Here is a 15,316-nt window from a genome sequence, read left to right on the forward strand (position 1 = left end):
GAGCACATCTCAATTATCCCGAAGACGTCCGGTAGAGCGCCTTTTGCAGCTCGATCACAGTTCCCGTTGTTAACACCCACCTACAGTGCCAGCACTAAAAAGCTCCCAGGTGGGAACCTGACCGGGTCTGTGACAAGGGTAGCCGCTCCGAGACATCAGCTGTATCAAGACTTTCGTCATAGCCCTCGTACCACCTTATCTTCTATTCCGCAGGGGTCATCAAAAAAGCGAGTTGTATTGCCTTATCGGATGCGTCTTCGGAATCGTGGCGTGCCTCATCTGCATAGCCGTTGTCCTAACCTCGCTAACGACAGGTAAGTTGTCTCCAAAGATGTGTTCTCCACTTTAAGGTTTCTCAAAAATATATTTTACAGCACGGCTCTTAGGCGCCCGTTTCTGCGTTGAGCGGCGCGCCCAGACCTCGGCTTAACCAAGCGAGCTGTAGTGATGACGAGTCACTGTTTTAACAAGAATTAACATACTGACTCCAGAGCGAAAGCAACGGCCACGCTCCTATACCCTCTCTCTCCACGTTCTTTGCAAAGCCATTATGTCAGAGTTTGGTAACGCCTACTGATAGTAAGCCATTAATAGGCGAAACAAATACAGGGCGCAATAATCCGGCAACGGAGACTTTTTCAAATAACGTGATTCTTACCTCTGGGATGGCTGCTGCTGGGGCAGAATTTCGGCAACATTTTTTAAGATCGTGATAATGAGAAGAACGGAAATATTTGTCCTCACACATATTTCAGCGCTTCCTGAAGCAATGTGTTGTTAGGTTTCCCGAGAAGCTCGGGTAACCGGCCCAATATTGGGAACGCATTCGCAAATGCCGGTCCTACATGGTACCAGAGTGAAGCCATCCATTTACAATAATTTGCCGATTATCCGGGCTGCTCAGGTTAAAACCCCTTTTGTACAAACATTCTTGGCTGTACCATGAGGGCTATGTAGAGGGTTATACGTACTAGTTGAGAGAAAAAAACTGACGCCAACCAATATTTTAATTTTGCCCAACGTTTCGGGACCAACTCGGTCCCTTCTTCAGGGGTGACTAAATTGGCGCCAGCAGCAGCTTGGTGTTACCTTCGCTCTCCCTTTGTTAGCACGTGGCGCAGTCCACTAACGTACGCAGAGGGGAGCGTTCCTGGAGTTCTATTCATCGCCGCCTTTGTGAGCCGGATGTGCCATGACTTACTACTTCCCTGTGCTTTACACCCCTGTCAATAGCGTGATATGCCCGTTAACTTTTCCTCTTCGCAGGCTCACCTTATCTATACGACGACGGCAACGCATCGCGGTCGGGAGAGTCACGTGGTCCAGGCTTGGACAGAACAGATCCACCGATCGTGCTCGTACAACCGGAAGTTAAAGTGGTGGTCCACCCATCTTTCACGTGGCCCATGTTGCGCACCGAGACGTCGACTGCTACCACTACGACTACTTCGACGGACGCTATGACGCAGCCGTATTCGTCGACGTCCAGCTCAACAACCACGACGTCTTCCATTACCACCACGACGACTGCGGTGGCGCCTACGACCGAAATTACGACAACTAAGCGTAAGCGTCATCGAAGTTGCACTTATTATTTGAAGCTTAATTCAATTCAGTTCAAATCAATTCTTTTGTTCTCAGAGCGGTTACAGACGACTAGGAAGGTCCCCAGGGCTAAAAGTTGCACTCAGCAACTTGACGAGGCCCAGGGGCCCTTGTGAAAACAGCAGTCAACGCAGGTTATTGAACGATAAAAACTACAGACTCATCAAATTTGAAAGAACATGTACAAAATATTAGTAGCAAACACACACATCATGAAAAAGAAGCTATTAAATTGCTGAAGCACATAATACAGGAATATTGAATTCCCTTACTCCCCTTTTCGCCAAAACTAACAGTTTTAAATACAGTTTTTTTCCCTAGAACAGTGCAAGATTCGAATTCGTTACCGGAATCTGTTTTTTCCTCGCAAAATTTTTCTGATGCTTTAAATCGTCTACTTACCTGCTAATATTGCTTATATGTATGTTTTGTATCCGTGTGCTGTTAATATTGTATAAGTTTATTCTTTGGTTTTATTCTTTTGGTATCCGTGCGCTGCTAACATTGTATAAGTTATTCTTTTGGCTTTATTCTTTTGGTATCCGTGTGCTGCTAATATTGAATAATTTATTCTTTTCTTTATGTAACAATGTAAGTTCACTCCTGCTTGGGCCAATCAGTGGCCTGCAGTATTCTGAAATAAATAAATAAATAAATTTAACAAATCATAAAAAAAATCTTAATCATAATCACAGCACCGCTTAACATTACATTGTAGTAAGCAGAATGTGTATAGAAGTTGATGAAAGAAAAGGAAGAGAAAGAAACGTCAGGTGAACGGCGCCTGAGCTTCGACCATTTTACAGAAAGCTGTGGTAATTAGCTGTTCAGCTCTTCTGGTTTGCTTTGTATGCATGTGGCTTGAATCTGCTGGAAGGCATTTTGCCAATATATCCTTTCCTGTAACGTTATTGTCCGGCAGAATCCAACGCATTTTTACCTGAGAGTATTGCGAATCTGTGCGAAGACTGACGAGCACTTACACTACCTGTGTGTGCCGGTTCGGGAGTCAGCACTGCACGTCTTTACCGCGAAGTCATTATGCAATGCTTACTGTGGCCCCCTAACCACGCTTGTTTAGCACTGCATATCCTTCGACACTTCCAGTTTACCAATATCCCTGAAGAGAAAAGTATGCAACAGCTGTATCCTACCGGTACTCACCTATGGGGCAGAAACGTGGAGGCTAACAAAGAGGGTTCAGCTTAAGTTGAGGACAACGCAGCGAGCTATGGAAAGAAAAATGACAGGCGTAACATTAAGAGACCGCAGGCGGGCAGTGTCCTAGTCGAAATCAAGAGGAAGTGGGCTTGGGCAGGGCATGTAATGTGAATTCAAGATAACCGCTGGTCCTTAAGGGTGACGGAGTGGATTCCAAGAGAAGGCAAGCGTAGCAGGGGACGGCAGAAAGTTAGGTGGACGTATGAGATTGAGAAGTTTGCGGGGACACGGTGGCCGCAGCTGGCAAAGGAGAGGGTTAATTGTAGAGGCCTTTGCCCTGCAGTGTGTGTAGTCAGGCTTATATTTATGTTGATAGTGATCATTCGATGACTATTCAGCGTTTTAACTAAAGCTACACGGTCTACCTCAGATACTCGTGACGCGACGCACTCTTATTGTGGAATTCTGAGAAGCTCTATAGAAACAAATGCAGAGTATACATCTTGGGCATAAGCAAACACGGCTGGCTCATATTGCGTGCATATAATCTCGTAGCGAAGCTCGAGTGTGATTGCTAATTTTCAATTCGCTGGGTCACACGTGCCCAGTTTACATTGACGACACTGTCATGTCGATTTCATTAGTTCACAGCAGAGTTGTATTTCACAAGTAAATGCAGGGGTGAGATGCCTTATCTTCCTGCGTCAAATCAATGCATATTAATGCAATTCAGTTAAGGGTCCTGTTCGGCGGAAAACCCGACGTCGTTTTGAGTGAAAAATCCTGATTGGTCGAGAGGGTAGGGACGTAGGAATACAGTTTAGCTGAGAAGAAAAAATGTGGTCAAGCGGAATCTAACCTCTGTGTTCTGGTTCGGGAGCCGGGCACTCTATACCTCTACACACGTGGGGAACTTCGTTCAGGGAAATAAATGAAGGTCTTGTATACAGGCACCTGATACCTCACTGTAGGCAAATTACATTACAGTAACATTTAGTAATTACGGTCAGTAATTAGCGTTGTCCATTAACGTGGACGATAATGTGTAATAGCGCAGTATGAGATGGAAACAAGCCCGTCGATGTCTGCGAAAGGCTACATCAGGGGACCCCAAAGCGACCGTCGCCACAGCGTCGTACTTTTAAGGTGAACTTAACTGTCCCTCAAGTTTTTGTATCGCATATCCCGGTCGTTCATTTCCTTTCCTGTAACCACTGCCACTTAGTTTTTTTGTAGAAGGGAATGTCATATCAGATTGCCATGTCACCCCACTAGTCTAGACAGCGCATGGAAATCCGTCAGGTCCATAGGGGCTCCCTTTGGAGGTTTGCATTTAAAGATGACCGCAACAATCCTCCTTGCGGATTAAGAACTTAGTTTTAGTCAGTGCGAGCTTTAATACAATCAAGCACCGTTACCTCATCGTTAGTTGTTCTTGCGATTTCGACGTGTTGGTTAGTGTTTTCCTCGTCTGTTCACATATTCGCCGAGCCCTTATTGCTGATGCTTCGCTAGACAACTCGGTACGTGTTAACTGACATTTCTTAAACATTTCCTGATTGCAGGACGATCATGTTTAGCGATCTCTAATCTCCAGATGACGTTGAATGTAATGTGTTATGGCTTTTTTTTCTGCCTGTGTGCTCATGCAAAATCTCTAGTTGAACGGTGTTCTGATAAACTGATAGCAGTGATAAAAAAAAATGTGATGACGACACAGACGGACAGGAGCTGATAACAAACTTTGTCAAGTCACCTCATGTCCGTCTCTGATCTGTTGGGCTTCATTTATACCGCATGATCGTTTTCATCAAGTAGCCCTGAAGTAAAACTAACTGCTGAAATCAAAGCAACAACAGCATCCTTGCAGCCGGCACACCATGCTTCGTTTAATTCTAGGTTGACGAAAAAACGTTACAGATCACTGCGACGACCCGCACTAGGGAGAATGTTTCAAGCATTGATGCCTCCTTCACACTCGTCGTCTTTCTTTGCTTTACTGTAGACTGTTAGTTTGCCTCTCTTTTTACTACTTCCAATTTTGACGGCTACCACTATTTTCACGTCCTCGCACTACATGCACGTTCGGGGATGTTTTGACGTCTAAATGACCTTTTGGCCTCTAATTAGTTAATTACTCCAGATCAATTAAAATTTGGTGTACAACAACATTTTATCATCCTCTGTCACGTGGTTGGGTTTTTTCTCTGCAATTTTGACGTCTAGTACTGTTTTCACGTCCACGCTCTATACCGACGTCCGTTACTATACTGACATCTAAGTGATATTTTTGGCTCTAATTAATTAACTTATTACTCCACATGGACCAAATTTTGACGTGCATTATCCTGACATCATTCTCTATCACGCACAATCATTCTTTTTCGCTTAACTCTCACACGAACGGAGAAATCGCTGCCGACACGTTCTGCGGAGGCAAATTCGTCGAGATAGCCAAGTAATGCTTTGGCATTAATAACTGCAGAGTCGCCGGTCGACGTCCAGAACCCTCTGCTGTGCACGGTGAGCGTCGAATTCGCGGCGGGCAGTGCGCTTCCGGCGGACGGACTGTGCGACTTCCTCTTCTACGAGTCGTTCTACCTCAAGCTGCTACCCGTCGGCTGGACGGACCCCGGCCTCGAACACTTCCTGGCAATGGGGAAGCAAATGTCCGTCACCGGAATAGGCGCCTCTTTCTCTCCGGCGTGAGTTGCACGGTTGCAACCCCGCAGCCAAAAAAAAAAAATCGTTGGAGGCACTTAGATATCTCTTCAGTGCGGAAAGGCGAAAGCCGTTTGCGACTCATTGCACTGATTTGAATTTGCCGCGCTTGAATTCATTTCACGACAGAGGAGAGGAGAGCGTGGCGAAAGGAAGCGTGACGTCACGCTGCGCACACGCTGCGTGTCGGCAGTTGTTGCTTGGCGGCGGAACACACTGCTTCGACGTCCTTTCGTCTGATGCGATGTCATCATCCAGTTTTCCTCGTTTTTGAGCAATTTTACCCAGATTATAGATGTTTCGGTGGTCTTAAGTACTAATTGCGCTTAATTGCGCATTTTTCAATCTAATTTGCCACACATCCGGCGTTTTTCCGGCCATTCTGTGACAATTTTTACTATGCTGTGACGACTTCTGGTGGATGTGACGTCATACTATTCCTGCCGCTATATCGACGTCCGCGCTATATCGACGCATTTCGTGGTTTTCTTCGTTTTTCCGCCACAATTGGCTTTAATTAATTCATTATTAACTCTGCAGTCATCAAACTTGGCGTCGGCGTTACATTTTGTCTCCTCTATGTGATGCTACTATTCGTTTTCTCCTATCAGCTGCGCTAGTCGATGAGTCACCCCAGGCGCTGGATGTAACGCCGTACGGACGGACGGGAGAATGAGCCATTAAAGGCTTTCGCCTTAAAAAGGCAAAACGCTGAGGCGGCGTATTAGCATCGAGCGTTAGCAATATCGAACGAATGTTGCGTCATTACCCATCTTCCCTATATCAGGTACAAATTTCTCGTTTCTCTAGCTGTAGAATGCTCCTTGTTTTAAGAAAATTAAATATGTTATTTGCTTTTTTTTTTCAATTTACTGTTCCCTTGGACGGCGCTATATGATATACGCAGGATGTCTATGCGCAGGATGTCTTTCAGCTCATACTTGAAAAAAAAAATTGGCGGGGGCTTAGCTTTGGTTAAGACTGGTAGGTCGCGAAAGCGAGCGCAGCGCCTCTAACGGCAGGCACGCGGCGCGCCGCGTCTAGAGAAGGAACGCAGTGCGCCGCGTCTACAGGTCACGCGTGGCTACCGGCCGCCACTGCGCGACGACTCGACTTGGTAGTCCATCTCTCACCCTGGTACGACGTCAGAGGCCATTCTAAAGGTCAAACGTGGCTACCGGCCGCCGCTACGCGAAAGGCCGTTCATGAGCGTAGTATTGCTTTCGCAATAAAAAAAATGCTTCAGTACTAGTGTCCAATTTAGGTAGGCAAAGTGACCAATTTCGTCCTTGCGCAGTAACGACCAGCTCTTCACCGACGTCGGCCAGGACGCCTTCAAGAACGCAATTGACTCGCTACAGCGCCAAGGGGTGTCCCACTTCGGTATTCTCAACACGTACGGCATCCACGCTACCTCGTCGAAGTTCGCCGAATGCCTGAATGCTCTTAAGGTGCGTTGTGCAAAGGCGCATGCCCAACAATTCTGGACGAATGCATTTCTGAGCGGCAAACCATTTGTGAACGCAATAAAGGACAGGTGATGTAACGTGCTCTGACAGCAAGGTTTTTTGGATCCCCTGAGCAGCTAAAATGGAACGAGCGGTTTCAATGCCAGAAAAGATGTAAAATGATTTGTCACCCCGGCCAACTTTACGCACATATTAAATCTCGTGTAATTTTGTCAGCTTTCTTGAGTGTTGCGTCTCTAATGTATTGAAACGAACGTGTCTTGTTACATTCTGGTTTTTTTCGCACTGCAGCAAATCCACTTCTACGCTGATCAGAATCAGCCACATATGCATACCAGGCAGACATCCACTTACACCGTCATCGGCGCATTGTTCGACCAACCGTACCTCTACCGGAACATAGAAAAAACCAAGCAAGTGGTATTATTTTTCGTCCGGGCAATACGATTCCTTCTACTGATATTACCTGCCCTATGCCTTAAACGTCTCTTGATCTTGGTGTTAAGACATTGTTTTGAACTGATACAGCGAATTTTAAGGTCGTTTTCTTGTGATATCAGGCATAACTAGTCTGTTTCCCGTCTACTTTTGTTTTGTGGTCATGAGTCGTAACTATATATAATACCAGCGAGACCACAGATGTTTTGTCAAGCGTCCCGAACATGCCGAAGATTCCAATTTCAATATTGAGCCCATTGCAGTAGAGTCTACTACAACTCTGATTATTTCATGTTCCAAGTGCCTTGTTTGTAATAACGCAAAAATAGCCATGTGTGCACTCATAAACCGTGGCATCATAACTGAAACACTGGCAAAGGCATGAAAGGTTTGCGCCTTTGAGTAGAAACAGCGCGATTTGTGTCTGGGACGTAGTAAGAGACACGAGGACAGCGACCATCCTTGTGTGTCCTCCCTCCGCCCAGTCTCAATTCGCGCTGTTTCTACTAAATGGGGGGGGGGGGGGGAAATAATCTGACTGTGCGGCCTGCTCGTGCCCCCCCCCCCCCCCACCCCCCGCCACCGGATACGACCTCGAAGCGTCCGGCACAAACCTTCGATGTTGTGGAGTACTGGTGGAGTAGGCCCGGGCCATCTCACCCTCAGCCCTGTTCTTGGTTTGTGGCCCGGTTGCCCGGCCTTGAACACTCCCTACTCAGTAGGAGAAAATAAGTGCATGGTTGGTTGGTTGGAAGCCCAGATGGGTCCCCACGGAGGTGTTGAATCATGACGCCGAGGGCCGGATGGCCGTTAGGCTGACGACCTAAGCCTCTACCGGCTGGACCACATCATACATACTGCCGTTGTCTGAAAAACCGCGAAAAGCACTCGACGGTAAATAGCTGGCTCGTCGGAAACTTCCCCTAGGGTCGTGGAGGGGCCCCAGGTAGCTGACCCCGTGTTAGGTTCTCCTGTCTCCGACGGTCGGAGCCCGCTGCGTATGGTGGGTGGTCGGGCATCCCGTGAGTGGGGCCGCACCGTTGGGCAATCTCGATGCTCTCCCTGCCCTGTCCAGGCAGGCCAGAAATGGAGTCGAGACAATTAAAGGATCAGAGCAAAAACCTTGCTGTCCCCATTCCCATCCACAATTCCTAACCCATTCCTGACAACCATTCAACCCATCCCTTTTACCCATCCTTCCCGCTACTTCACAGGGGAGATCAGGGAAGTCTCCCCAGGCCCGCTCCCCCGGCTGTGGGACGCTACAGTAGCTTTTCCCTTATCTTTTATCTTTCCACCTACGGGTGGTAAAATTACCATTTGCCCACGGGCCCATTCTTTTATTTTCGAATTGGGTTAAGCCTGTTGTACGTATGTGTTGCAGGCAAGGGGCTTATTATTTTTATTTCCTTTTAGGTCGCCCCAACCTATTCATTGTTTCTACTAAATGGATTACCAACCCGCCTAAGCTTCTGTTTTGGCTTAGCCCGTGCACATCTATTAGCGCTCGTGTTGTGTCCCTTGAATATTGCGCGCTGTGGATCCTCATGTAGACTACCCACTAGCCCGAACCCTGACCCTTCTAAGCTATTGCACTAGTGCGCACGTAATAGTGACACCACTTGCTGAAGCGTGGCGCTTCCGTCACAAGTGCAGGTCCGGAAAGAGTTACCTTGTGAACATCGCCGTCGCCGTATGCAGGAGCATCTTCGCGCCTTCGCTCTACGTCTCCGTATCCCATGTGTCCTACCCGGACAGGACCAACCCGAACTGCCGAATTCTACCGATGACGCTGCTCGACTTTCCCCAGGATCCTCCGCGTAACGAGTTCGCATACGGCATCTCAATAGTGAGTTTCAGGTATCAGACAAGCGATTTATACGATGGCACTCAACCGACCCAAGTGGCAGAGGCAATCGGCCCAATATTGGCTTGCATATTCATACTCGTTTATTCCTCGGACAAGCAATGACTGGAATAACCTACCAGCATCACTAACAAGTATATCTGAAATTGAGAACTTTAAATCAGCATTACACAGTTTCTTTTCATAGCTAGTGCTCATATCATCATCATGGCGTTCATAGGTGGTGTTCATATTCCCAATACGACTGTTCGTTTATTAGGAACTGCATTCCTTGTTTATTATTTGTTTTCCTTGCCATATTTTTCTGTATTTATTAACACCGTTACTGATGTCGTAGTTTACTCTTTGTACCTTTGTTCTTTTTCATTCTTTTCGTATGCTTACTTTCGTTTTTGTACTGGTTTTACAGAGATTGTGCATATTTTTTACTAATAACTTTTTGTGTAAATTGTGTATGCCTCTGCATCCGCCCCTCCCCTCTATAATGTACATTTGTACCCTGAGGGTATAATAAATAAATAAATAAATAAATAAATAAATAAATAAATATTGGAAATAGATGGTTTGACTCTAGTCCTTTGTACGACCGGCCGTTTCCAATACGTTTTAAGGCGAAAGCCTTTAATGCCTCATTGTTGTCGACAGAAGGTTGTCACGCTTTTCGGCTGGTCGAAATGGTTATGAAGTCAGAGTGCGCGGATTCGAAGTAATGAGGTCACCCACGGATGCCTGGCGCCCCCTTTTGGGAGCACACTAAAAAATAGTTGTTGTCAGCCCCGACAGGGGGCGTAAGGCGTCCGTGGGTGACCTCATTACATACCTCATTACTGCGAACAAAGCCATGGATACAACCGAACGCATTGAAGCAGAGAGAGAGTCGTGCTAAAGAAGCAGTCAAAGTCGGCAGTGAAAGTGTGTAGTTGTAATGTGTAGTCAAAGTGTGTAGTCAAATAAAGCACTATAGTAAAGCACAAACAGTCTCGCAGTGAATGCCAAACAGTGCGCCAGGAAAGGCTTTCGCCTTGCAGCACTTTAGAGAGCCAAAGTGCCCCCTGAACTTTTGTCGTGTATTCGAAATGTGCAGCACCTTGTCGGCGAACTTATCGTTAGTGCGATCCGTTGTGGGTTATCCGCTTAGTGGAACTTATGTGTGGTAATTAATTGCACGAAAAATCTTGCAAAAAAAAAACTGCATGTTTCTTGCTCGACACCACGCAGGTCATACTAAACATATAAAGGATGCAGTCATTGGTTTCACTGGGTTTAACGATTTTGTTATGCGAAACTAAATTTCAACGGGGCATCGTTATCAAGAACTTGGAGCAGTTCTTAGCAAGCGCCAACATACCTATCAGCCTATGCCGCTTCATTACGTGAAGTCACGTTTTTCTGCCTTCACTAACCGCAGAGATACGAACTGGGTTTCTCCGCAGGGTTTACGTCCTAAGATATACCCTTCTCACGTTCAAGACAGCGGTGCATCTTACAAATTATAAAATGGGGGCCTATGGAAACAATTAAAACTTCAACCCTATGGGTAAAAAAAAATACTGTTTTTAAAGTATCTGCAGCTGCAATCACTTTATTCCAGCGGAAATAGAGCACGGACTAGGTTTTCCATTATTCAACGCCGGGTTCGTTGAAGAAAAGATAAAAGTGCCCAAAATTGACATTTTCACAAGATTGTTAGCCAATCTCACATTGTAGAACTTATAAGCCGATATATTCACGTGCACTTTGCGTCATTAGTTTGTTGCTATGCATCATGTGGTACCAGAAAAAGTCAACAAGACCACAGTCCCGAATTCTTATTGAGGAGGGTGTTTGAGTCTCACAAGTTTATTGCCCTAAGATATCATCAATTTCGTCTAAATGAGCTCAGTTGTTTTTGCAGGTAACATTTTCTAGAAAATATTAACTTTCGTAGCCATGTGGCATATTAGTGATGAATAATTAGTTCTTGGTTGGAATTGTTTGGATCGGGTGAAGATAAACAATGTAAAATGCAAACAAAGGGAAGAAACAAAAATGCATAAACGTCGCTTCTTTGTGCTAGATAATATACCACAATTTTTTTTTTCTTCCACTTGCACGTCTAAAGTTGGAAGCCCTAAGAAACTTAAAATGGGCCCAGCGGAACAAGCCGGACTCCATGCGGATGGCCATCTCTTTCTCAATGCGCGGCCACTTCTACGTACCCAGCAACGTTAGCAGCGTCTCGGGAAGCGACGACTCCGACCTCCTCTTCCAGCCTTGCGCGGACTTCGTCGCGTCTGATGACTCTCTCGACTCGTACGACATTCCTCCCATGAGCGTGAGTCAATACACACCGGGCTAGAGGGCGCGTAGCGGATCTGGACGCTTTCGTTGGAAAAAAAAACACTGAGGCAGCTTATGAGTACCGAGCGTTAGCAATCAAACGAATACTGCGTCATTAGCCATCTGCGCGATATCCGGTGCAAACTTTTCGTTATATCCGGGTATTTACTTTTTTTTTTCCAACGTATGCGGCACAAGAAGACATCGTTTGACACCACTTCGAAGGTCCTATGCTAACTAGTTTGGCTGTAAAGGACGTTTTAAGTTCCCAAGTCATGGTGTGCAGACCCAAAGGTCGTCGGTGCGAATCCCTGTGATGCGCTACGCTTTGATTTGATAAGCAATCGTATGCTCCGCAACGCGCTGTATAGTTTGATACCACTCCGAACATTCTACGCCAATTATGTGGTCCACAGTCTGTGTACCAATGGTACCATCCACTGGTCCTACTTAAATGACCTTATGTTCCATAGTAACTACTCGACATTGAGTAATGCGAGTTCTGACTGCTCTAAAGAGCAGTCACTGACTGGTTTCTGACCAACAGAAGCATCAAGGCTTCAAAGCCCAAGCCTGCAAGCATGCTCTGTATATTTATTTTTTTTTAACAGATGTGGCATCCCTTCCGGAAACATAACTAGCGCTAAAGAACACAAGGGACAGGGAAAAGATACCGACGTTCCTCCTCGTGCCATATAGCGCTAGTTGCCATGTCGTAGCCAGTTAGTCAAAAACACCAACTAGTCCGACTTGCTTCTTTAATAACTTCTCTGGAGTGCACAAAAATTAGTCTGTTACACACCACATGGGTTGAAAATAAAACATCGTCACAGGTGCCATCCTCTTCAGTGAAACGGCTGTGTATGCATATCGCCATCAGTCGCTTGCATCTGTCCTGGAAACAAACCATGCTCAGAAATTCTTGGCAAGCGCATTTTTTAACGGTTAATTCTTTGTGCCCTCAACCTTTTCGCACATCGTAAGACCACTGGGATGTTCTACATGTCCGCAGATCCCCACTCGAGACTCCTGTTGTTTTCTGCTATTTATTGTTCAAAACGCACCACATTGGTTTTCTAAGGCAGTCTTAAATTTTCGATCCGAGCGCAAGGCATCGCTTGCTTTTAAACTAAGATTTTGGTGCGAATCAGAGTATTCGATTATTCCCGTCAATATGTTGATAACAGTATCTTACGATACTCCGCAGTCGCCTCACAATTCAAAGTGACGTCAAAGAAGGCTGTATATTCCTAACATTCGGTACAGAGAGACGCGTATTCGCAGAGCGGCCGTTTGAAAAACGGTGACTACCAAAATGAGCAAACAGACTTGGCGTTTCGAAACTGCCATAGTGCGGGTAACACTGGATAAGCGTGACTTCTCAAGCTGGTACCGGACACCGTTACTGCGGTATATTTAGCATTTTAGGCTGTTTCACTTTCAGTATTTCAAATATGACTTGTTTGTTGCGTCGATCTTAATTGTTTACGGAGGTTCTGGGAGCTCTGTCAGTAATGCATACACCTTTAACACCATCTTGTGGTCGTACAGTGATGCAAATAATGAAACATTCAGCTATTTTGCGCTCAATTCCTGGTGACGGCGAAAATCCTCATCGGAGTCCATGTTTTGCGCAGGCTTGTGGCCGCGCTTACGGCACCAACTATTATTACAGCAACGAAGTCATGGGCGAGTACAGCTACGATCCTAGCGCTGACCTTGTGATGACGTTTGACTCCGAAGTGGGCCTGAGAAAAAAGGTAAGTTCATCCTGCATTATGAGTCACTTTCCATTGTTCCTTCTCAGTAAAAAAAAAAAAAAAAATTCAAAACTCGTAGGAGAATGGCCACAGTGTAACGCGAGAATCAGACTCAGCTCTCTTGCGGCGGTGAATATATTACTGTTTATTCGCCGTTATTTACCTTCTCTTTCTGCCAGAATACGCATGGCGTTCGCTGTATGCTACCACTTGCGAGGCTACTGTGTTCATGTCGCTTGGCACGTTGCCATGGCGCTTCCCAGTGATGTCATACGTGACCTCACTGCACGCTGACCACTCAGAGTCGTGCGGTAACGCCGACGCAGAACCGGCAAAAGTGCACTTACCATCTGTCGCTGTAAAAACTTCCTGACATTTCGTCCTCTGAGGGGCGATGAGGTGGCGACACGTATTGCATCCCCCCCCCCCCCCCCCCTCTGCTTATTCCCTACCACCATTTCGCAGAAGTTAGCAAATGGAGACGCCACCTAGGAGCGGCAAATAAAAACTGCCTCCGTGCAGCATCATGAACTTCATAAAGGCTTCAATGTATTTCAACGTACTATTTGATTTAGCTTTTCATTTATCTCACAGACGGTTATATCGATGCATTCTTGTTACAGCATCTCTTTCACTAACTTCATTGAAAGCAACAGCGTGGGAATCAGCGATCTCGTAGTTTCTCGTAGTTTCTAAGTCATAGACAGTTCATTATACTGCGTACAGGCGCCGTGACAGTTTGGTAACCTCTAAATGTTGGCTCAATCAGACCATCGGATTTCAATGCACGGGCCTTATAGGGAGTTTCTCAATTGGTGCGGTCAAAGGGTTCTGCTTTTATCAAGGACAAACTTCTGCAATCAATTTTTTGCACAGTCGAGTATTTTTTTTCTGCATCTTCATAATTTGCCTGGCCGCAGGTGTGTGAAGCGAAGGCAGCCTACAAGGACATGTCCTTTGGCGTCGCTGTCTTCGACATCAACTATGACGCCGGTGCTGGAGGCTGTCGCAGTTTTCAAATCGGCCCCGGCTCTTTCAGGCGCGTTAAGGCGCTGAAGAGGGTCAACGAACTTCCCAACAGCACCGATTTGCAGAACTGCCTTGACACTCCCATATAGAGGGCTGCAGGGGTCAAGGCAAATGTCTTATTTTTTATACGGAGTTTGTTTCTTGGAAGACTTTATTTGCAGTGGACAGTGAAAGTTTAAGGTACCACGTTACTTTTGTTCTTCAGCGCTGCGTGAAGGAGCGCTGCGTGCTCCTATGACTCTCGACTGGGTGTGTGAGATGCTCCTGTGGCCGAGAAAGTTTAGATACAGAGCAATTACAGATCTATACATGAACGGCTTCTTTGGCCAAGACTTTAGTGCACCTAAATGCAATATAATAATAAAATGAATAAATTATATGAACATACAGACTGCGATGTCACGCTCAAATGACAAGGTGGCTTTCCTTTTGTGTATGCAGCGGCCTTACATCACATTTACGTACAGCAATATGCCACATCATGAACAGTCTTCGTCAAAAATCTACAGCCCAAAGGGCTTGTTTCAAAGCCGTGTAGTGGGGCTCTTAAACATATTTGACTACTATGCGTGGCAGGGTGGAGGACATGAGTTCTTCACGGCTTCGTAGATTAAGGTCCCTGAGTATACAATAGGAGCCGCGCTGCAGGCTCAGAAGTAGAAGCAGCGCTTAGAAGTAGATGTTGATGTATACTTTTGACAAAGACTGTACGTCTGCCAGAACAGGGCAAAAAACAACCACACAATAGAGCTTGCTTCAAAGGAGTATTGCATGCTGTAGGCAGAAAGGCCTGGGTATGTGTAAACTTGTTGCACAAAGAACTAGCGCGAGCTTTTTCAAGCTGACCTCTTATCTGTGGTTCAGTGCGGTTGAAAATATTGAGGCAAAATATGGGGGCGCAAAAAATAAGGGCAGAACAAAGTCAGCTAACCATTAGAAATTGCATT

General features: G+C 46.0%; 1 long non-coding RNA gene across 1 annotated transcript; it reads left to right on the forward strand.

The window, feature by feature from the left end:
- The first annotated feature begins 1,350 nt into the window (after positions 1–1,350).
- Positions 1,351–14,512, forward strand: LOC149348792 (uncharacterized). The gene is made up of 3 exons (XR_016292300.1): positions 1,351–1,566; positions 13,218–13,340; positions 14,261–14,512. It is a non-coding gene; the product is annotated as an uncharacterized LOC149348792 (long non-coding RNA).
- Positions 14,513–15,316: the final 804 nt, after the last annotated feature.

Source organism: Amblyomma mixtum, chromosome 4, assembly GCF_055824585.1.
Source record: "Amblyomma mixtum isolate Tamu chromosome 4, ASM5582458v1, whole genome shotgun sequence".
Lineage (NCBI taxonomy): Eukaryota > Metazoa > Arthropoda > Arachnida > Ixodida > Ixodidae > Amblyomma > Amblyomma mixtum.